The 23,034-nt window shown below is 44.4% G+C and overlaps 1 protein-coding gene across 8 annotated transcripts in view; it reads right to left on the reverse strand.

Annotated features, from left to right (window-relative positions):
• rad51b (RAD51 paralog B) overlaps nt 1-23,034 on the reverse strand; it is a 475,671-nt gene that overhangs the window by 348,222 nt on the left and 104,415 nt on the right. The gene's annotated exons all lie outside the window — the stretch shown is intronic.

Raw genomic sequence — 23,034 nt, forward strand, 5'->3', positions numbered from 1 at the left:
GTAAAGGTTTGATCTGCTGAGTTTACAACAGACAGGGGAAAAAACAGCAGAGATCACTAGGTTGGTTTTGACTTCGTTCAGAAGAAAGTTTCACCCTAGTAGAAAGGTTTCAGTTTATGAAGTCTCCGAGCTGAAAAGAGCTTGTAATACAAGTTTTCAAGTTATTAGAACTGAAAAGTGGCCGTCAGAATGGGAAAAAATGTTTGTGCTAGCACACTTGGAAAGGAGTCATCAAATTGTCTCAGCAGTCAATAAATGAGAACTGAAAAGAGTCAGTTAAGTAGAAAATTAGAATGTTGAGATTGAAGTGATATTTCACTGGGACTGAGTATCTGTAAATTGCTGAGTAGGTTGAAACTCAGTTTAGAAAGATCTCAATGTACATCAAAACAATCTTCATTTTGTTTTTTTCTTCTTCTTGTGAAATAAAATTGTGTTATTTTGTTAAAGAACATTTGCAGCCTCATGTGTACATGTTCAGTGATTGACCACAATGGTGATTAGTTGCAAAACTAATTTTCAAAATTTAAACTTATGATCTATCAAACCAGCTTTCACTCTGGGATCTACCATCAGGCTGGATGATAATTTTTTTGTATTTGAATTGTTACATAAGCTGCAAAGCAACCGAATTTCATTCATACCATACGTGACACTCTTGAGTTGTCTCGTCGTGCTAACAATTACATTGGAACATTGACATGTCAAACATTCCCTGAAGCAAACAGCCTAATGGATCTTTACACAATTATGATAACGGGTGCCTTTTTGAGATTAGCCTTTTCCCAGTGAACCATTCTGGCAGTTCTCCAAGCGTTTGTGTATTCCTCAGCACATTGTCCTGAACCTTGAAATATGTTCCTGTGTAATGCTCAGTCAGGAACAGCTCTTTATACAGGAAGACCAACATACCTCAGGCAGACCAAAGAGTTGTTTTCACAAAGTTGATGACCTCCCAGCAGCAACTGATATTTATCTCATCCCTGGGAACAACCCATGGCGCACAGAGTTTTATGTCATGAAACTGAATCAGAACGAATCTCAACAGAAGCCACTGCAACTCTTTTCAGATGTGTTTTGCAAAGGCACATTCCATAAGGGGGTAGTCAACAGTCTCCTAACCACCTCAGTTGCCTCAAAGGCAAAATGTCAGTTGATGGCCAAGTATCAGTCAACCAAAAGGAGATTTCACCTGCTCAACTGCATAATAGTGCCCTGTCACTTCATCGACCCAATAGGGCAGAAGGGCCTACATTTTAACTTCTTCAGTTTTCTACCCAAAGTCACTAAACAATGACCTCCACAAGGTAGGACAAACAGCGATAGCTCGAATACACACCAGCCGTATGAGAGAGATCAGACCCTGCACTGGCACCAATTTGATTTCTGATCCACAACAGCCATCCACCCAATTAACCACATCCCCACCCTGCTTTTACATTCACCTTGTAACTCCAGAGCTACAGATAGTGATGACAAAGGTTCCATTTCCCATTTTCCCATGGCTGACCAGGAATCTCTACATCGTTTACCACCTGCCTTTGGCCCGCGTGTGTGTGGAGAAAGAATTTACAGGTTAATACTAATCCTGTTTCACTGCGTTATGAACATACTTTCAGTGATCAAATCCTGGAATGGGTTCCAGAGCTTCTAGTTCAGAAGCACAAAGGTTACCCGCCAGGCCACATCAGCTCCTTACGGTCAACCTCATCCAAAAGACAGCACCTCCAACTGTACAGTTCATCCTCAGGACTATTCAAAATTGTCATTTAAGATTTTATGCTCATCTCTGGAGTGGAGCTTAAACATAAGAACATAAGACACAGCAGCAGGAGTAGTCATCTGGCCCATGGAGCCTGCTCCGCCATTTAATAAGATCATGGCTAATCTTTTCGTGGAGTCTGCCCAACTTACCTGCCTGCTCACCATAACCCTTAATTCCTTTATTGTTCAAAAATCTATCTTTGCCTTAAAAAACCCACAACCTTCAAACTCTGTGATAGAGTGCTACTCACTGAGCCATGGCTGGTCCCATAACTTTACAGCATGTGAGCTTCACGAGGGTTTTAGTCAACGCTGACCATTTCTGAGGAATGCCAGCAGTTTTGTTACATGCTGCCATTTGGAGTCTGATAGGCACTAGTTGTATCAACATCATCAGGGTTCTGGGATGTGAAGTGGGGTCTGCACTACTCCGTGATCTACCCTGACAACACAGGCTTTATGGTGAGGTAATTCTGCCTATCAGTGTGTTTCAAAAGAAAAGAAAGGTGAGGGAATGAGAGGGAAATCAAATTATGAATAATTTCATCTGGGTCAGCCTCAAGAAGCACACGATCAGCACAGACTGGGCAACCTTCCACTGTGTCTGAAACCACAGAGACTGGCTTTCCATGTGGTCCAAGATAAACAGTCGTTTGACAAGAACTGTGGGCTCTAAGGCTTTGCCATCCCAATGTTGAGTTTCTAGAACAACAGTCTGAATTTACTGAAAAGTCTGAAAGGAAGGTGGGGGGGGAGTGGAAATGCACTGAAAATCCACTTTCACAACAAGCAATGAGGTCAGGTCACAGGATTAAAAGCACACCATCAAAAGCAAACAAAACAGAGATGCTATTTAAATTGGCTGCAAATTGGAAAATACAAGTTCTTAGCAATTCAAAGACCATGAAAGGGCACAAAGCTCTTGTGTGTAAGTTTGCTCTATGATCTTCCACTGGCTGTTGCCATGACTGCACTCCAACACGGTGCTATTTCATTCAATTCCCCAGATTCCTCCAAACAAAAACTTGCACTTGTACAGTACCTTTGATGTCGTTAAACATCCAAGGCTGCTTCGCAGGAGCATCAAAGCAAAACCTGACTCCCAGTGACATAAAAATTTATTCAGACAAATGTCTGAGTAATTCCAAAGTTTAGGGCCAAGGCTGTTGAAGAAATGGTGCCAAAGGGACAGCAATGATAAATTGGGAATTATAATTGTGACTGGGGGACAGCAGTTATCTCAGAGGCCTGTACAGCTGGAAAAGGCTACAGAAATAGGGAGAGGCAAGGCCAAAGAGTCATTGAGTCATACAAGTCTGAGGTGCCGGATTGGAAACAAATCCAGGACCGTGAGTGTAGGGGTGATGGATGAGCAGTGCTTGGTACAAGTTGCGGCCCAGCTGGCAGAATTTTAGATGAGTTCAAGTTTAGGCAAGGTGGGAAGCCAGCAAAGAGAATCTTGGAACAGTCAAGACGAGATAAAACCCATAAGCTGCCAAGGAATAATGAATGACTGATTCTTGCAACAAAATTATAGAAAAGAGAGAGGTAGAAACATACTTGCCATTGGTTGCACTAGGATGAAAGTATAACAAAAAGATAGTTCAGTTAAATCTTCCCCTCCCCTCAGTGGTTATACTCTCCTTCAACAAAGCAATTTCACACCAATTGTAGCGGTTGATGAGAAAGGTAGAGCAAAGATTTACTCCCACCACTGCTTTTCATTCCTCTTTGTTTAAAATCCTTCTGTGTTCCACCTCGCGCCGACACAGAGCTGTGATAAGGTTCAGTGCGGTATTAGTTAGCATGTAAACAGGGGCATAAATAAAATGCAAATTACGCGACTGTCAACAAACCAGCACTCCTTTCAACACTTGAAGCTTGCAAAGACATTGCTGCTTCCCAGCCTCTTTCAGACCTTGCAAAGATGTTGTTTTCTCACTACGGTCACACTATGCAATGTTGCTTCCTTCCAGTATCTCCACACTTGTTATATTGAGGACCAATCTATTATATTCAGGAGGTGAAGCATAAAACCGAGAGGGATGAGAGAATCCATAACCCCAACTTGCAAACTAAGGTACAACACACAGCAACACAGATTGTATAGAAAATTATTCAAACTCTAGGCTTGCAAAATGCAGCGATTAAATTTCTATTGAGAAAATGGCTGCGCTTAAAAACACTGAATTTAATAAATTTAGAGCACGACCCTTTATCGATAAGAAATGGTTTCGCACAGAGGGTTGTGAGTCTCTTTTCCTCAAAATGCAGTGGATGAAAAGTCTTTGAATATATATTTTAAAAGAAGACGTAGATAGACTCTTGATAAGCGAGTCGCGGGGCAATGAGAAGCTCTCACAGGAATGTGGAGTATCAGATCAATCATGATTTTATTGAATGATGGAGCAGACTTAAGGACCTGAGTGGCCTACTCTTGCTCCTAGATTGCATGTTCGCCTTGTTTCAAACCATATAAAAGATGGCAAATTATTTCAATGTGAATTGCTTCTATTTACGATACCTTTAACTAGATGGAAGTATTTACTTACAACCCCAATACCAAATTCAGCATACATCAGGGCAAAGGAATAGGCATCACTGCACAAGTTAACCAACAGGGGGAGACAGTGAGGCTCATCACACTGCCAACTCTAACGAGTTTTGGCTGGGCAGCAGACCTCTTTCACACTGCCCAGGACCCCAGTCACTCAAAAGTCCTGGCCAGAGAACAGCAACATATGGTTGAGGTCCCCTTTTCTCCTTATAATACACTTCTTGATCCCGTTCTCATCTAGAATAGGCTCACATGATGATAATAAGGAGAAGCACAATAAAGAAACATACATGGCAGCATTCTATATAAGCCAATTGTCCATGTATGGATAGAGATGAAAACTCTGCAAACATTGACAAATGGTTCCCAGTTAAGCAACACCTTGATTATAAAAAAAATCTTAATCTCAAATTCCTCTGTAACCTCCTCCCACCCCCGTAACATTCCAAGATATCTGCACTCCTCCAATTCAAGTGCACCCGATTTTAAATCATTCCAACATTGACATCCATGTCTTCAGTTGCAAAGGCCCAAAGCCCAGAATTCCTTCACCAAGAACCTTTTTTTTCTTCTAAGATATTCTCTAAAAGTTACTTTTTCCACCTTAGATATCCTTAAGTACTACACTGTCATGTTTTGTTTGAATATGTTCCTCTGAGGCACCTTTTCACATTTTGTTCACTTAAAGCCACCAGATACACACAGGTTGTTGATGCTCCAATGTGATGAAGAAGAATGCAAGATCTAAACAGTCAAAGAGTCCCGAACAAGGACATTCAGCCCATGATCCCCACATTGGTTCTTTGCAAGAGACAATTCCTTTTCCCTGTCTCTTCTGCTGCTTCCACACAACCCTGCAAATCTTTCCTTTTCAATCAGAAATCCGGTCCAACCTATTTCAGAGTGATAAATAAAACATTGCTCAGCTTTTCCTGAAACACAGGCTTTGTAATGCTTACTGCAGCAAATGCAACTCATGAGTAAGCAACTGTGAACAAACAGTTGCATTTCACATTGCATGCAAAGTATTTAGCAGATGTTGATATTAGCACAATGATCCAACTATGGAGGCAATTTTTTTTTGGTAGGGCTGAGCACTGCACAAGTTGGTGCACAACTTTTAAATGGTCACAAGCCAGGAGGAGCACAGTTTAAACTCTAGTTTGCAACTCAGCCCCTTTATGGAGGGTGTGGGTGCAATGCATTGATTTGTTACTGTCTGCCTCATTTACTGGTCACAAAAGCAGAAGCTGCTAGAAAAGCTCAGCAGGACTGGCAGCATATGTGAAGAAAAAAATCAGAGTTAATGTTTCAGGTCTGGTGACCCATTTATTGGTCAAATGGCCTCCCTAGGAGTGTTTGCATGATGACAGCATTCAAGTGCATGACTTTACTTTCTCTTGCATATTTGTCCTGAAAATCAGAATAAGACTGGACAGGAGGAGGAATTTGGACTATTGTTTTTTCAAATATTTGGTGCAGGTACTATCCATTTTTCTGACTCATTTATTCATTCTCTATATCGGGGCAAATATTTGCTTTTGCAGTATATAACCAATTTTCTTTTGAAAGTTAGCATAAAAGCAGCCTCATAGAATCACAGATCATAGAATCCCTACAGTAGGGAAACAGGCCCTTCAGCCCAACCAGTCCACACAGACCCTCAGACCCATCCCAGCCAGACCCATCCCCCTATAACCCACCTAATCTACACATCCCTGAACACTACGGGCAATTTAGCATGACCAATCCACCTAGCCTGCGCACCTTTGGACTGTGGGAGGAAACCGGAGCACCCGGAGGAAACCCACGCAGACATGGGGAGAATGCGCAAACTCCACACAGACAGTTGCCCAAGGGTGAAATTGAACCCGGGTCCCTGGTGCTGTGAGGCAGCAGTGCTAACCACTGAGCCACCGTGCTGCCTAACCTTTTTCTATTCCTGATAATAAATGTGCATTAAAAACTCATCTTCCCCAGTTCTCTTGCCATTATCTTAAATCTGTCCCCTCCGGTTATTAATTCACCTCCTTGCTTTACTCTATCAAACCCGTTCATGATTTTGTGCATAATTAAGTCTTCCTTTAAACATCCCTGCTATAAATAATAGAGATAGTTGGAACTGCAGATGCTGGTGAATCCGAGACAACAAGGTGCAGGGCTGGATGAACACAGCAGGCCAAGCAGCATCATAGGAGCAGAGAGGCTGACGTTTCGGGCCTAGAAATAATACAATCTTAGTTTCTCTAATCTGCCGACATAAATGAAGTCTTGCATTCCTTGAAATACAGCCTAGTAGGAGATCTCCTGGAGGTTTGGCAGCTAGTAACAGCCCGAGTGCTGCTGAAAAGATTGAAAATGCCGAACATAAATCAGGCAGGCAAATAATGCTTGGTTAGTCTAATGCCTCTAAACTAACCTGTTGCGATGGATAGGCTAGATGTTTGATCCACATTTGTTCTTCAAGAAAATCCATCTGATAAATGAAGAGGTTTCAAATGAGTATAACAAGGGCAATATACCAGCCCTGGATCTCTGTGCATCACTTTATTGATTCAATGCAACAGGCGAGGTGCCAGAAGACTGGAGGATGGCTAATGTGGTGCTATTATTTAAGGAAGGCTGTAAGGAAATGCCAAGGAACTATAGACTGGTGAGCCTTACATCAGTGGTGGGTAAGTTGTTGGAGGGGATTCTGATTTACACGCATTTGGAAAGGCAGGACAGATTAGGGACAGTCAACATGGCTCCAAGTGTGGGAAATCACATCCCACCAACTTGGCTGAGTTTTCTGAAGAAGTGACAAAGAAGATTGAAGAAGGCAGAGCTGTAAACATTGCCTATATGGGATTCAGCAAAGTGCTCAACAAGATTCCATACGGTAGACTGTTTAGTAAGTTAGATCACATGGAATCCTGGGGAGATAGCCAATTGGATGCAAAATTGGTTTGAAGGTAGGAGACAGAGGGTGTTGGTAGAGTTTTGCTTTTCAGACTAGAGTCCTATAACAAGCGGTGTTCCACAAGGAACGGTGCTGGGTCCACTGCTTTTCGTCATTTATATAAATGATTTGGATGCGAATATAGAAGATATGGCTAGTATGTTTGCAGATGACACCAAAATACGTGGTGAAGTGGACAATTAAGAAGGTTATCTCAAAGTACAACAGAAGTTTGATTAGATAAACCAATGGGCCGAAGATTAGCAGATGGAGTTTAATTTAAATAAATGTGAGGTGTTGCATTTTGGTAAGACGAACAAGGGCACGGCTTACACAGTTAGTGGGAGAGCCCTGGGGAGTGCTGCTGAACAAAGAGACCTAGGGGTGCAGGTGCATAGTCCCTTGCAGGTGGCCTAGGGGTGCAGGTGCATAGTCCCTTGCAGGTGGAGTTGCTGGCAGATAAGGTAACAAAGAAGGCTTTTGGTATGCTTGCCTTCATTAATCATTGCATTGAGTATTGGAGTTGGGTCATCACGTTGTGGCTTTCCAGGACACTGGTGAAGCCACTTTTAAAATACTGTGTACTGTGTACGATTCTGGTTGCCCTGCTAAAGCAAAGATGTTGTTAAACTTGAGAGGGTGCAGAACAAATTTACAAAGATGTTGTCAGGACTGGACAGTTTGAGTTGTAGGGAGAGACTGAATAGGCTGGGGCTATTTTGGAATGTTGGAGACTGAGAGGTGACCTTATAGAGGTTTATAAAAATCATGAGGGGCATGGATAGGGTGAATAGCCAAGGTCTTTTTCCTGGGTTGGAGACTTCAAGACTAGAGGGCATAAGTTTAAAGTGAGAGGGGAAAGATTTAAAAAGGACCTAAGGGGTAACTTTTTCACGCAGAAAGTGGTGCGTGTATGGAACGAACTGCCAGAGAACACGGTGGAGGCGGGTACAGCATTACAACATTTAAAAGGCATCTGGATGATTATATGAATAGGAAGGGTTTAGACAGATATGGGCCAAATGCTGGCAAATGGGACGAGGTCAGAATGGGATGTCTGGTCGGCACTGATGAGTTAGACCGAAGGTTCTGTTTCTGCGTGTATGACTCTATGTGGATGTGGCTGCCAAGGCCAGCATTTATTGCTTACCCATAATTTTTTATGAGGATGAGGATATTGCTGACTAGGCGTATTTACTGCTCGTCCCTAACTGCATGGAAAAGTGGTAGTGAGCTGCCTTCTTGAACCATTGTAGTTCTTGAGGTAAAGGACACCTACAGCTCTATAAAGAAAGAAACACTAGGATTTTGACCCAGTGACAGAGAAGAGTAGCAACATAATTCCAAGACCGGATTTGGGTGGCTTCAAGGGGGACACGCAGGCATCGGTGCTCCCATGCATCTGCTACCTTTATCCTTCAAAGTGGCCGAGGTCATGAATTCGGAAGGTGCTTTGCTACAGTGCATCTTGTAATCAGCATACACTGGAGACAACGTGCGTGGGTGGTGAAAGGAGTGAGTGCTGACGGTGGTAGATGGATACCTCCAAACGGACTGCTTCACCCTGGATGGTGTTGAGCTTCTTGAAAGTTGTTGGCATTGCACTTATCCTGGCAAGTGGGAAGTATTCCAATATATTCTGTAAGTGTGCCTTGTAGATTATGAATGGGCAACGGGGAGACATAAGGCGAGTTACTGCAGCAGCACCCCTAGACTCTGTAGCCACTGTATTTATATGGCAACTCCAGTTCGGCATCTGATCGATACTAATTTCATTGGTTATGGACATCAAGGGATTCAGCAATGGCAATACTATTGAATGTCAAGGTTGGATAATTACAGTCCCCCTTGATGGAGATAGCCATTGCCGAGCACTTCTGTAGTGTGAATTCAGCATGCCACCTATCAGCACGAGCCTGAATACTGGCCACATCTTGTTGCATTTCAGCACAAGGTGCTTTAGTATTGGGAGGAGTTGTGAATAAGGAAGCAGCTGAAGATAATTGGATTTACAGCATTACATACAGCAGAGCTCCTGAAGCGATGTCCCAGGACTGAGATGATTGGCTTCCAAAATCCACAACCATCTTCATTTGCACTCGGTACAGGTTCTTCCACTGAAGTCATTTCTCCCTGATTTCCATTACCGTCAGTCTTGCTGGGGCTTCTTAATAACTCACTTGAGTAAATGCTGCCTTGATAGGGGTTAGGCTATTTAGGATTGATAGGAGGAGAAATTTCTTCACCCAGAGAGTGGTAAGCCCGTGAAATTCTCTGCCATAGAAAGCGGTTGAGACAAAAACACAATGTTTCCAAAAGGAGTTAGGTATAGTTCTTAGGGCTAAAAGAATCAAAGGGTATGGGGTGAAAGCAAGAACAAGATACTGGATGATAAGTCATGATCATTTTGAATGCAGAGCAAGCTCAAAGGGTTGAATGGCCTACTTCTTTATCACTTTGTTGATGATCAAGTGTAGACTGATGGTGGCAGTAATTAGTTTGATTGGGTTTGCGGACAGGAGATGCCTTGGGTAATTTTCCACATTCCAGCCTTTCCAGTATTCAGTGCCTTCGGAGTTTCAGGTGGAGGGAATCAAATTGGCTGACGACTGGTATTTGTGATGCTGGGGAACTCAGGAGGACGATGAGATAGATGTGGCACCTCTGGTTCAAGATAGTTGCAAATGCTTAAACCTGGTGTTTCAAACTGATGTGCAGTGCTTCTCCTCAACATTGACAACGGGGATATTCGTGGAGCCTTCTATTGCTGTTCACAACTGGATATGGAAGAACTGCAGAGCTGAGATTTAATCTGATGATTGTAGAATCCCCTGTCTATCACATGCTGCCTTCCCCTGTTTGGCATGCATGTAGTCCTGGGTTTTAGCTTCACCAGACTGATTTTTGTAAGTATGTCTAATGATTTTCCTGGCATGTCCTCCTTCTCTCTTCATTCAGTGTGCCACTCACCAGCTCATTATGTCAAATGCTGACTTGATTAAAGGGCATAGACTCTCATTTTACATCTGGAATTCACATCTGGTGAGCAGTTTATTGCTGAGTGAGTGCTGTTTAATAGTCAACAACATGTTCCATCACATTGCTAATGATGGGATGATAATTAGATGAATCCATCACGTCCTGAATTTTGTAAAAATGGGCATTTTCTACACTGTCAGCCAAATACCAATGTTATAGCTGTCCTTGAACAGCTTAGTTAAGAACATGAAAACAACAAATGCTGGAGATCACAGTGGGTCAGACAGCATCCATAGGGAGTGAGGAAGCTAATGTTGAGTCTGTTGAGTCTAGTTGGCTCTTTATCCGATCTCCAGCATTTGTTGTTTTTAGTACAGATTCCAGCACCTGCAGTAATTTGCTCCTACCTTGGTTAAGGACATGACGAGTTCTGGTGCAGGTCTTCAGTACCATTGCCTGCATGACGTATGGGGGAAATAGCGTTTGCTGTATCCAGTGCATTCAGCTGTTGCTTAATGGTCACATGGAGTGACTTGATTTTTTTTTTAAGTTCACATTTATATATTTTACAGTATGTGGGTGTCACTGGTTAGGTCAGCATTTATTATCCAACTTCAATCGCCCTTGAGAAGATATGGCAATTGCCTTGCATCTGGTCCAGATACCTGTCTATTTCGGACAGCATTTAAAAAGTCAGCCATAATGTTGTGGGCCTTGAGTCACATGTATCACATGCAAGGAAGGCAAATTTTGTTTGAATTCAATTCAGCCGCTACTGATGGCCCTCAGTACCCCATGGTATACTCTGCATTGAGCTGCTACAAATATTAATTATGTCATTTGGCATAATGGTATTATGACGACATGGTGAAAAGATTCTTCAGTGTAAATATGACTTAATATCACACTGCCTTCTGAAAATTAACTCCCACCAGTACTAATCATGGGCATCTGGATTGGATTCAAGTAGATTGGTGAGAGTGAGGTTAAGTTGGGTGAACACTCAACGTTTCCTGCATCACCGACCACTGGTCCTGTGTGGCAGATATATCCTTTAGAACTCAGCCAACATGTTCAGTAATAATGCTATCAAGCCAAGCTTTGAGATTAAAAATGAAGCTCTCCCACCCACAGTGCATTCTGTGCTCGTCACCCTCTGTGTTTCTTCCAAGCTCTGCTACCAATCCACAGACAAATCAACCCACAGATTACATCGACATGGAACACAAAATTACTACCACTGGGAAATAGGTCTGCCTCATTGTATCTTTATTATTCCATATTGTACAGTTTTACATAGCATTTACAGCTCAGAAACAGGCCATTTTGTCCAACAAATCAATACCAGTTCATCAACTCCTCCCAAGTTGCTTCATGTGTCCCACCAATATATGCTTCAACCCCTTTCACCCTCATACACTAATCTACATTCCCCTTAAATGTATCGATGCTGCTCATAGCTTGAGTGTGATTGCTGTAAAACCTGAAAGGATTTGCTCCGCAAAGAGTCAACACTTGACAATTCTGAAATGAGCCCTACCTCACACACGGCTTGTATCTGTAGAATGCGCCATATTTGGCATGTCATTACTCAAACCAGGTTGTAGTCCAACAGGTTTATTTGAAAACACCAGCTTTCTGAGCTCAGCTCCTTCCTCAGGCATGGTGTGAGAGAGAGGGTGTTTATAAGTAAGAACGCTGAAACTGGCCGCCTCTTGCTGAATCTTTAATCAGCTGGAAGGGAGACTACTGACTGAAATGCAAAATTCATATTCCTTTCAAGTCATTGTGCCGAGATAATTAAAGGTTTTAACAATGTATACAAGAGGTGACGTCTCAGGCCACATCCAGGCATTTTAGGTATCAGGCCTTGCTTAGAATCTATTTTTTAAACAGGGGTCAGGTTTTTTTTTTGAGCAAAACAGAATATATCTGTAATTACACAAACATCTTGGATGACATAATTCAGGTCTCTGTGTGTGTGTGTGTGTGTGTGTGTGTGTGTGTGTGTGTGTGTGTGTGTGTGTGTGTGTGTGTGTGTGTGTGTGTGTGTGTGTGTGTGTGTGTGTGTGGGGTGTGAGAGAGAGAGAAAGAGAGAGAATGTGTGTGTAAGAGAGAGGGTCTGCGTGAGTGGGAGAGCGAGAGAACGAGAGTGCGAGAGTGAGAGTGTGCGCGCGCATGCTTGTGTGTCAGAGTATATAGTGTGTTGGGGTCATCTGTAGTGTGACATAAACCGAAGATCGTGATTGAGGCCATCCGCATGGGCATGGAACTTAGCTATCAGTCTCTGCTCAGCGATTTTGCATTGTTGCATATCTCGAAGTCCACCTTGGAGGACGTTTACCCGAAGATCGGAGGCTGAGTATCCTTGACCGCTGAAGTGTTCCCCCACTGGGAGGGAACACTCCTGTCCGGTGATCGTTGCACAGTATCCATTCATCCATTGTCGTAGCGTCTACATGGTTTTGCCAATATACTATGCCTCGGGGCATCCTTGCCTGCATTGTACGAGATAGACAATATTGGCCGAGTCACATGAGTATCTGCCATGTACATGGTGGGTGGTGTTTCCACTTGTGACTGTAGTATCCATGTCGATGATCTGGCATGTATTTCAGAGGCTGTCACGGCAGGGTTGTGTGGTGTTGTGGTCGATGCCATCCTGAAGGCTGGGTAGTTTGCTGCGAACAATAATCTGTTTAAGGTTTGGCAGTTGTTTAAAGGCGAGGAGTGGAGGTGTTAAGGAAGACCGTGGTGAGTTACTCATCATCGTTGATAATGTGTTGAAAGCTGCGAAGGACATGGTGTAGTTTCTCCGCTCCAGGGAAGTACTGGACAACAATATTGGTCATATCTCATGGCGGTCTTCTGAGGAGGTCATCACAGTTTTTTGCTGTGGCACGGTGGAATTGGCGATCAATGAGTTCAGTATCGTATCCTGTTCTTATGAGGACATCCTTCAACACCTTCAGGTGTCCATCGCTTTCCCCTTCATCTGAGCAGATCCTGTGTATGCGTAGGGCTTGTCCATACTGGATGGCATTTTTAATATGTTTAGGGTGGAAGCTAGAGAAGAGCAGCATTGTGAGGTTATCCTTGGGCTTGTAGTAGAGCGAGGTACTGAGGTGCCTGTCCTTCATGGAGATGCATGTGTTCAAGAGTGAGACTAATTCTAAAGAGTAGCCCATGGTAAGTCTGATGGTGGGATGAAACTTGATGATATCACTATGTAGTTGTTTCAGTGATTCCTCGCTACAAGACCAAAGGAAGAAAATGTCATCAATGTATCTGGTGTATAGCGTTAGTTGGAGATCCTGCGTAGCAAACAAGTCTTGTTCAAACTTGTGCATGAAAATGTTGGCAAATTGGAGTGCAATGATCCCCATGGCTGTTCCAAGTGTCTGAAATAAAGAACCGGTTGTCAAAGGGATACACAACAATGCAAAATTGCTGAGCAGAGGCTGATAGCCAAGTTCCATGCTCATGAGAATGGACTCAATCGTGATCTTGGGTTCATGTCACACTACAGGTGACCCTGCTACACTATAAACTCCTACACACAAACTCACACACACGCACACTCTCTGACACTTACACGGACCCTCTCTCTCACACACATATATACACACTCTCTCTCTCTCTCACACACACACAAACACACACACACACACACACAGGGACAGGGACAGGGACACACAGGGACAGAGACATAAATTATTTCATCCAAGATGTTTCTATAATTGCAGATGCATTCTGTTTTGCTCAAAAAAAAACCTGACCCCAGTTTAAAACATTGACAGATTCTAAGCAAGACCTCACACCTCAAATGTATTGTCTAATCTGAGATGTCGCTTCTTGTATACGTTGAAAAAAATTTTTAATTATCTCGGGGCAATAACTTGAAAGGAATCTGGATTTTGCATTTCAATCAGTAGTCTTCTTCCTAACTGGTTAAAGATTCAATGAGAGGTGACCAGTTTTAGGGTTGTCACTTTCTGCTTATAAATTCTGTGTCTTATACCCTCTCTCTCTCATGCTATACCTGAGGAAGGAGCTGAGCACCAAAAGCATGCATTTTCAAACAAACCTGTTGGACTATGACCTGGTGTTGCGCGATTTTTGACTTTGTCCACCCCAGTTCAGCAAGGGCATCTCCACATCATCACTCAAACCAGTAATCTCCAGAAGACTAATACTCATTCTGAACCCCAAAGTCTTTCTGCAACTTCACTGCGATAATAAAGGATAGTGAGGTTCTCACCCACACTTGGTAAAATTCAAAGATGGTGGTACAGTAGGACACTACAGCTGGAGCTCATCCACTCCATCTGTTTCGTTTTCTTTTTTGCTCTTTTTTTCCCCTCTCTCTTATTTCTTCTCAGTGACACCCTGAACGCTTGGCCTCAGCGGGGGTCCAGCATAACCTCAGCATGGGCTTCCGGTATTACGGTGATTCCAGAGCACTCTCCTGGTCTTGAGGTGAAGCCTGGCGCAGACTGGATGCTAGGTGCGTGGACTGGGAAGGAAGGACTGGTGTTCTGAACTTTTTATTTCTCTATTTCTAATTTATTCTTATAATCTATAATGCTGGACTTCTTAATTTTTTTAGTTCTCTAATTTTTTTTCTTAAGAACTTCTACTGAAGAATCAGTACCTTGTACCTAAGATGGCACCATAAATGGCAACTCGTAATCTTTACACTGTACTCATTTGATTACGTGACAATAAAGCAAATTCAATTCAGATGTCGACACAATGGGAAGGGGTCTCCAGTTGGCTTCCCTTCCACCATCCCTAGATTAGAGTCACTAAAGCTCACTATGGCAACCCTACTTCTCACCCAATGAAAGCCAGGTTACTCAGTCAGGCAGATTTGAGATCACACAAGACCATCCTGATGAATGTGGTTCAGTAATGGCCTTCAAAGACAGACTTGCATTTCTAGACATTGCCTTTCACATTGTTTATCGCTTTATAACTCATGACCCATTTTGGAAGAGAAGGAAACCATGCAAGACATTTACACACAAGTTCCCATAATCCACAGTGAGATACTGGATAATATTTCAATTATAATGCCTCAAGGATAAATATTGACCAGGACACGAGGCATAATACGCACCGAGTAGGTGACAAGGAAAGTTGACATTACTCACAAACACAGGAACATTTTACTAAAAGATTTGCACAACATTTTTAAAAGATACCAATGTTGGTATTAAGTTAGATAGTTTGAGTGAATTTTTGTATTGTTAAGCACATGGTAGTCAAGACAAGGAAGATAAAACCAATACACAGTACTGGATAAATACGTGGAGATAGGTTTAAAAAGTAATAGACAAAAGGCAAGAAGAAAGATTAATAGCTCTGATGACCAGCATAGGTGCAACAGAAGCCTTTTCATTTTGCAAACAATTGATCATTTTGTTCAAGCACACAAAGAGTTAAACTGGTGCCGTCACCAGAAGCATCTTTAATTCAAAGTCCACTTCAGATTTTCAACCTTTCCGAACAAAGCTCATGGAGCATGGAGACACAAATATTGCCGAACCCTTCCTGTGTGTTCCAGTACATTTCTCAGCTAATCTTACAGTGAGGAACAAGGTGAAGAGGAATGAGAGAGGATGTTTTGTGAATCTAATTGTTTGGGGCCTACAATGGGGACAGTGTCTCTCAGAAACGGCTTTGGGAAACTTCCTGGCCCTCTGCTGCTATAATGCAGCAACTCAGAAAACATCTGTTCATTCTCCCACTCACCAAGGAAGTGGAAGAGGGGTGAAAGAGATTCCTCTTTAACACCTTCAGGATCAAGTGCCTCTGCTCCATTTTTAAAACATGAATCATAAAAAGGAGCTGCCTTTTTAACACAGTACAACAAGGCTGTATCTATGAACTGTGCTTTCCAAATCAAGACAGTACAGGAGGATAACTAAGTGGTCTCCTGACAGATTTGCTCTGGAAGGGACTGCAGGTCAGTCCAAACTCCTGTCACATGAACTCATTCAGGGTCAACTCCTGCTTCTATTGCTATTTCATTATAAATAGGTTTTCAAGTCTCCCTTAAAAGGACCTTTCTGGTCTGTAAAAGGGAAGCAATGGCCTAGTGGCATTATTACTGGACTGTTAATCCAGAGACCTGGGTTCAAACCCCATCATGGCAAATCGTTGAATTTGAATTCAATAAAAGTCTGGGACTTAACAGTCTAATGATGCATTCACTGTCGATTGTTTCACTAATATCCTTTAGGGAAGGAAACTGCCATCCTTACTTGGTCTGGCCTAAATATGACTCCAGACCCGGATCCATAGCAATGTGCTTGACTCTTAACTGCACTCTGGGCAATTAGAGATGTGCAATAATTGCTGGCCTAGTTAGCAATGCCCGCATCCTGTGAATGAATTTTTTTTTAAGAAAAGCCAGCGTAAAAGATACACTCACATTTATAAACACAACTTCAGGAAGTTGCAAAGTGCCTTCCAGCCAATGAAGTGCTATCTCACTGTTGCAAGGTGGGAAATGTGACAACCAACCTGTGCAGAGCAAACCCTCCCACTTACAACAAAGCAAAAAGGATCGACAATCTGTTTTAGTTCTGTTGGATAAGGGATAAATATTGGCAGGACACTGCTATTTTTTTGAATTCGTGTCACAGGATCTTTTACATGCGTCTGAGAGAGCAGACGGGAATTTAGTTTATGTCTCAAGTCTCCCTTAATAGGCCCAACTGGTGTTTGACACGGCATCTCATTTGCATCAAGTTATACTTCCATGGCTAGTTGCCAAAATCTTCTGGTCTGTGGTCTTGGTCATTCATTTTCATTATCCTTAAATGACTTCAAATGCCCGGTTCCTCAATTCAAACAGTATGTGAATTTTCTTTTCCATCAAGCTGAGCACTTAGCCCCTGTAATCTTAGTAATATTATTTCTACTCCTTGTATCTCTGAACTCATATTTAGTTTCCTCCTTGTATTGCTTGCCACTTAATCCCCACACCCACAACTCTTCAGCAAAAAGAATTTTCTGAACCACAGAACATCTGTTTCTTTTGACCTTCTATATGATATACAGTTAGATTTGATACTGTTAGAGCAGCCTGGGGCTAACCCACTCCCAACTTATAAAGCACTGCCACTAAATTACTAATAATAACACCCCAGCTTACTTTGTTCAGTGTTCAGAATCATTTACTGTTTAGCTCTACAAGTGAGAGTGTGCAAGCATGAGTGTAAATGAGAATGTCAGGATGTGACAATACAGGTAGCCATCCATGTACATAAGTATGCACTTAAAGGAGTGTGTATATGTCGTGAATGGGTGTGAGAATGAGTGCACATGCATGTATTATGTGCATAAATGCCTGCTGACAAGGAACTGTCGAATAACTACTACTGAGCAGAAAATGGGTATTGAAGGCACATTTAAATAAAAGGAGAGCAGCATTCCTTTTCTGAACTCAGCCAGTCACCTTTCTATACTTACAGCTTCCTGTCTCCCAAACTTCACATGTTGTCATTCCTTTAAGTTTTTCTCTTCACTTTTGTAAAGAAAAATCTAACATTCTAACCAAGCTGAGGGAGCTGTTCTCAGCTCCCAAAATGGTGACGGAGCCACGTTAATTGGCCTTAGCTAACTTCCAAAGCTTGATCTCACTTTGGGACCTCTTGCTAGACAGTGCCAGTGGTGGACATAAGACAGAGTAAAAATGTAGCGCAGTTGTGTATGTCCCCCATTGTGAAGGCCATTTGATAAACAGGCATGAAGAAAGAGCACAGGGATGACACAGTGGTCACCTGACAATGACAGCAGAAAGGTTTTGAACACTCTACAAGATGAGAAGGCAGGAAGAAACTCTTGTACAAACGCACAGAATGAAATCTGTCCATGCATAAAGACTTGGTTTGACACACAAGCAGAAGAAAAGCCAAGCAGATGGAATAGGGAATGAGATTAAGGGATTTAAGGAGGGGTTCTAGAGAGGAGAATCAAAGCACCAGCAGGAATAAGGGCTACACAAATAAAGAATGGTACTTGAAGATACAGTGGGATGACAAAGATTTGATTAGACAGGGAACTGTGAAGAAACTTTGCAATGTGAATGAGGATTTTGAATTTTGGTGCATTGAAAGCAGGGAGGGGGGCGTGAATATTTGCTAATGCCTGAGAATTCCAGGGGCTGAGTGTCATACAAGCAGAGTCTGTACATCGTGGAGCTCAAAAGGAAGGCAATAAAAAGGTACTAAGATCATGTCTGGAGGTGTGAAAAATTCAATTTAAAAAACACACATTACTTGTTAAGAAATTAAATTTGTATCCAACACTTCTGCTTAACATTACACAGCTTATTCTTTTGGTTCGCTCCCACTCCCTGCTAATATAGTCTTTATTTCAAGAAAACAATTGGAATATTACACAGACATAAGGATTATTGGAGAACAACAAGGAACTTTGATCTGATGTAATTCATTCTGTACTTGCCATGGGACTGTTTGCTGAGTCAGAGTGGAGGAGCTTTACCCTGTATGACTAGTGCTGTAATCACCAAGTAGACTGTGGAGGGATTTTCACTTCATATTTAATTCATTCTTTACAAAATGTTAGTTATGGAAATGTACAGAAATTTTTATGCACTGCACCTGAACTGTACGACTTTAATGGAGCCGTAACAAAAACAGGCTTCCTCATACTGTGCGTAACTGCGAGTGCTTGATGCTGGCACTGATTGTTTTCTTATTTTATTAGAAATCAATTGGAAAGTTGATTCCAAAAACACTAACAGAAAATAAAAAGAATGCAAATATTTTTTCTGAAGAAGGGTCTAGGCCCGAAACGTCAGCCTTCCTGCTCCTCTGATGCTGCTTGCCCTGCTGTGTTCATCCAGCTCTACACCTTGTTATCGCAAACATTAGTGACTCCACTTGAAGTTACTATCATTAGGTAACCAGTGACATCTACGGGCAGGTAATCAGTACTGCAAGGTGGTGAACAAATGCTCTTGTAGAGCTGGAGGAACACGGCAGGCCAGGCAGCTCTGGGTGAATAAAGAGATAACAAGGTGTAGAGCTGGATCAACACAGCAGGCCAAGCAGCATCATAGGAGCAGGAAGGCTGACGTTCGGGCCTAGACCCTTCATCAGAAATGGGGGAGGGGAAGGGCGTTCTGAAAAAAATAGGGAGAGACGGGGAGGTGGACAGAAGATGGATAGAGGAGAAGATAGGTGGAAAGGAAACAGACAGGTCAAAGAGGCGGGGATGGAGCCAATAAAGGTGAGTGTAGGTGGGGAGGTGGGGAGGAGATAGGTCAGTCCAGGGAGCACGGACAGGTCAAGGGGGCGGGATGAGGTTAGTAGGTAGGAAATGGGGGCGCAGCTTGAGGTGGGAGGAGGGGATAGGTGGGAGGAAGATGTTAGGGAGGCGGGGACGAGCTGGACTGGTTTTGGGATGCGGTAGGGGGAGGGAAGATTTTGAAGCGTGTGAAATCCACATTGATACCATTGGGCTGCAGGGTTCCCAAGCGGAATATGAGTTGCTGTTCCTGCAACCTTCGGGTGGCATCGTTGTGGCACTGCAGGAGGCCGAGGATGGACATGTCGTCTGAGGATTGGGAGGGGGAGTTGAAATGGTTCGCAACTGGGAGGTGCAGTTGTTCATTGCGAACCGAGCGTAGGTGTTCTGCAAAGCGGTCCCCAAGCCTCCACTTGGTTTCCCCGATGTAGAGGAGGCCACACCGGGTACAGCGGATGCAGTGTACCACATTAGCAGATGTGCAGGTGAACATCTGCTTGATGTGGAAAGTCTTCTTGGGGCCTGGGATGGGAGTGAGGGAGGTGGTGTAGGGGCAGGTGTAGCACTTCCTGCGGTTGCAGGGAAAAGTGCCCGGTGTGATGGGGCTAGAGGGGAGTGTGGAGCGGACAAGGGAGTCACGGAGAGAGTGGTCCCTCCGGAAAGCAGATAAGGGTGGGGAGGGAAAAAAATGTCTTTGGTGGTGGGGTCGGATTGCACTTGGCAGAAGTGTCGGAGGATGATGCGTTGGATCCGGAGGTTGGTGGGGTGGTACGTGAGGACAAGGGGGATTCTTTTTCAGTTGTTATTGCGGGACGGGGTGTGAGGGATGAGTTGCGGGAAATGCGGGAGACATGGTCGAGGGCGTTCTCGACCACTGAGGGGGGGAGGTTGCGGTCCTTGAAAAACGAGGACATCTGAGATGTACGGGAGTGGAATGCCTCATCCTGGGAGCAGATGCGGCAGAGGCGAAGGAATTGGGAATAGGGGATGGCATTTTTGCAGGAAGGTGGGTGGGAGGAGGTGTATTCTAGGTAGCTGTGGGAGTCGGTGGGCTTGAAATGGATATCGGTTTCCAGGTGGTTGCCCGAGATGGAGACAGAGGGGTCCAGGAAGGTGAGAGAGGTGTTAGAGATAGTCCAGGTGAACTTAGGTTGGGGTGGAAGATGTTGGTGAAGTGGATGAACTGTTCGAGCTCCTCGTGGGAGCACGAGGCGGCGCCGATACAGTCATCAATGTAACAGAGGAAAAGGTGGGGTTTAGGGCCAGTGTAGGTATGGAAGAGGGATTGTTCCACGTAACCTATGAAGAGGCAGGCATAGCTTGGGCCCGTGCGGGTACCCATGGCCACCCGCTTTGTCTGTAGGAAGTGGGAGGAATTGAAAGAGAAGTTGTTAAGGGTGAGGACGAGTTCGGCTAAGCGGATGAGGGTGTCAGTGGAGGGGGACTGGTCAGGCCTGCGGGACAGGAAGAAGCGGAGGGCCTTTAGGCCATCTGTATGGGGAATGCAGGTGTATAGAGACTGGACGTCCATGGTAAAGATGAGGTGTTGGGGACCGGGGAATTGGAAGTTCTGGAGGAGGTGGAGGGCGTGAGTGGTGTCACGGACGTAGGTAGAGAGTTCCTGAACCAAGGGGTGAAAATGGAGTCGAGATAGGTGGAGATAAGTTCGGTGGGGCAGGAGCAGGCAGAGACAATGGGTCGACCAGGGCATTCAGGTTTGTGGATTTTGGGAAGGAGATAGAAGCGGGCGGTGCGGGGTTGGGGAACGATGAGGTTGGAGACCGTGGGTGGGAGGTCACCTGAGGTGATGAGGTTGTGGATGGTTTGGGAGATGATGGTTTGGTGCTCGGGGGTGGTGTCGGAGACTTGGCGTCTGGCCTCGGCGATGTAGAGGTCAGTGCGCCATACTACAACTGCGCCTCCCTTGTCCGTGGGTTTTATGGTGAGGTTGGGATTGGAGCGGAGGGCTGCACGTTCTGCGGGGTAGAGGTTGGAGTGGGGGAGAGGGGTGGAGAGGTTGAGGCGATTGATGTCTCGACGGCAATTAGAGATGAGGAGGTCAAGGGAGGGTAGGAGGCCTTGGGGTGGTGTCCAGGAGGAGGGGGTGTGTTGGAAGCAGGAGAAGGGGTCAGTAGAGGGAGGGTTAGGTTCACGGTTACAGAAGTAAGCGTGGAGGCAGAGGCGGCGGAAAAACTGCTCTATGTCCAAACGTGACCGGTATTCGTTGATGTGTGGGTGGAGGGGGACAAAGGTGAGCCCTTTACTGAGGACTGACTGTTCGTCGTCCGTCACCACCAGGTACCCCACTTCCGGGACAGAGAACGCCATCGCTGCTGATGCCACCGCCTCCATTTCCAAGACCAACACCACAGTTACTGAAGACGCACCTACTGTCACCGCTGCTGCCGCCGCCTACCCGGCTCCGCCCACCGCCAATGCCGCCCCGCGCATCACCGACGCAGACGCAACTCCGCCCACCGCTGACGCAGACGCAACCCCGCCCACCACCACCAACACAACTCCGCCCGCAGCCGACGCCGACGTCGCTCTGCCCACCGCCTCCACAGCCAGCAGCTCCAGAGGAGACAGCAACACTCAGCCCTGCCGAGTCTTCACCATCCCCCCAGACCTCCCCCTCACTGAGAGCGAACGGTCAGTCCTCAGTAAAGGGCTCACCTTTGTCCCCCTCCACCCACACATCAACGAATACCGGTCACGTTTGGACACTGAGCAGTTTTTCAGCCGCCTCCGCCTCCACGCTTACTTCTTTAACCGTGAACCTAACCCTCCCTCTACTGACCCCTTCTCCCGCTTCCAACACACTCCCTCCTCCTGGACACCACCCCAAGGCCTCCTACCCTCCCTCGACCTCTTCACCTATAATTGCCATCGAGACATCAATCGCCTCAACCTCTCCACCCCTCTCACCCACTCCAACCTCTCCCCCGCAGAACGTGCGCTCCAATCGGTCAAACAGTTTTTCCCCTATTTACCCAAAGAAAATATGCAGTGCTTTTAAAGCAAAAAAATTCAGAGGTGCAATCAGAACTTAAACCCACCAATCATGGATGTAATGGATCCTTTACTGCAGGAGACCATTATACAATAACACATGTAGTGTGATAGCTGGACTGAGGCCAGTCAAGATAATCAGTTCCTAAATGGTTTGTACAACCCATTCACACTATATAGGTCTACAGGCTCAGCCATATGGTCAGTGCTTAGTCAATGAATCCTAGCTGAGTGAATAGCCACATTTCCACAATGAGGACTCAGAAAACAAATACTAAGGTTTACAGGGCACTTTTTACAATATATCAACATTCTCCCGCATTCCTGCCCCATGCATAGCTTATTCCAAAGAACACACAACAAAAGTAGATCACCCTAGCTGTGATGCCCTCCATGATGTAATGGCTAAACTTATTTTGGAACTACATGAAACTGCATGCGGTGATTGTGCTCCCGAATTACTATCAAATCACAAAGTTGTGCCATGAAGTTCTGC

This window comes from Rhincodon typus, chromosome 8 (assembly GCF_021869965.1).
Source record: "Rhincodon typus isolate 14 chromosome 8, sRhiTyp1.1, whole genome shotgun sequence".
Lineage (NCBI taxonomy): Eukaryota > Metazoa > Chordata > Chondrichthyes > Orectolobiformes > Rhincodontidae > Rhincodon > Rhincodon typus.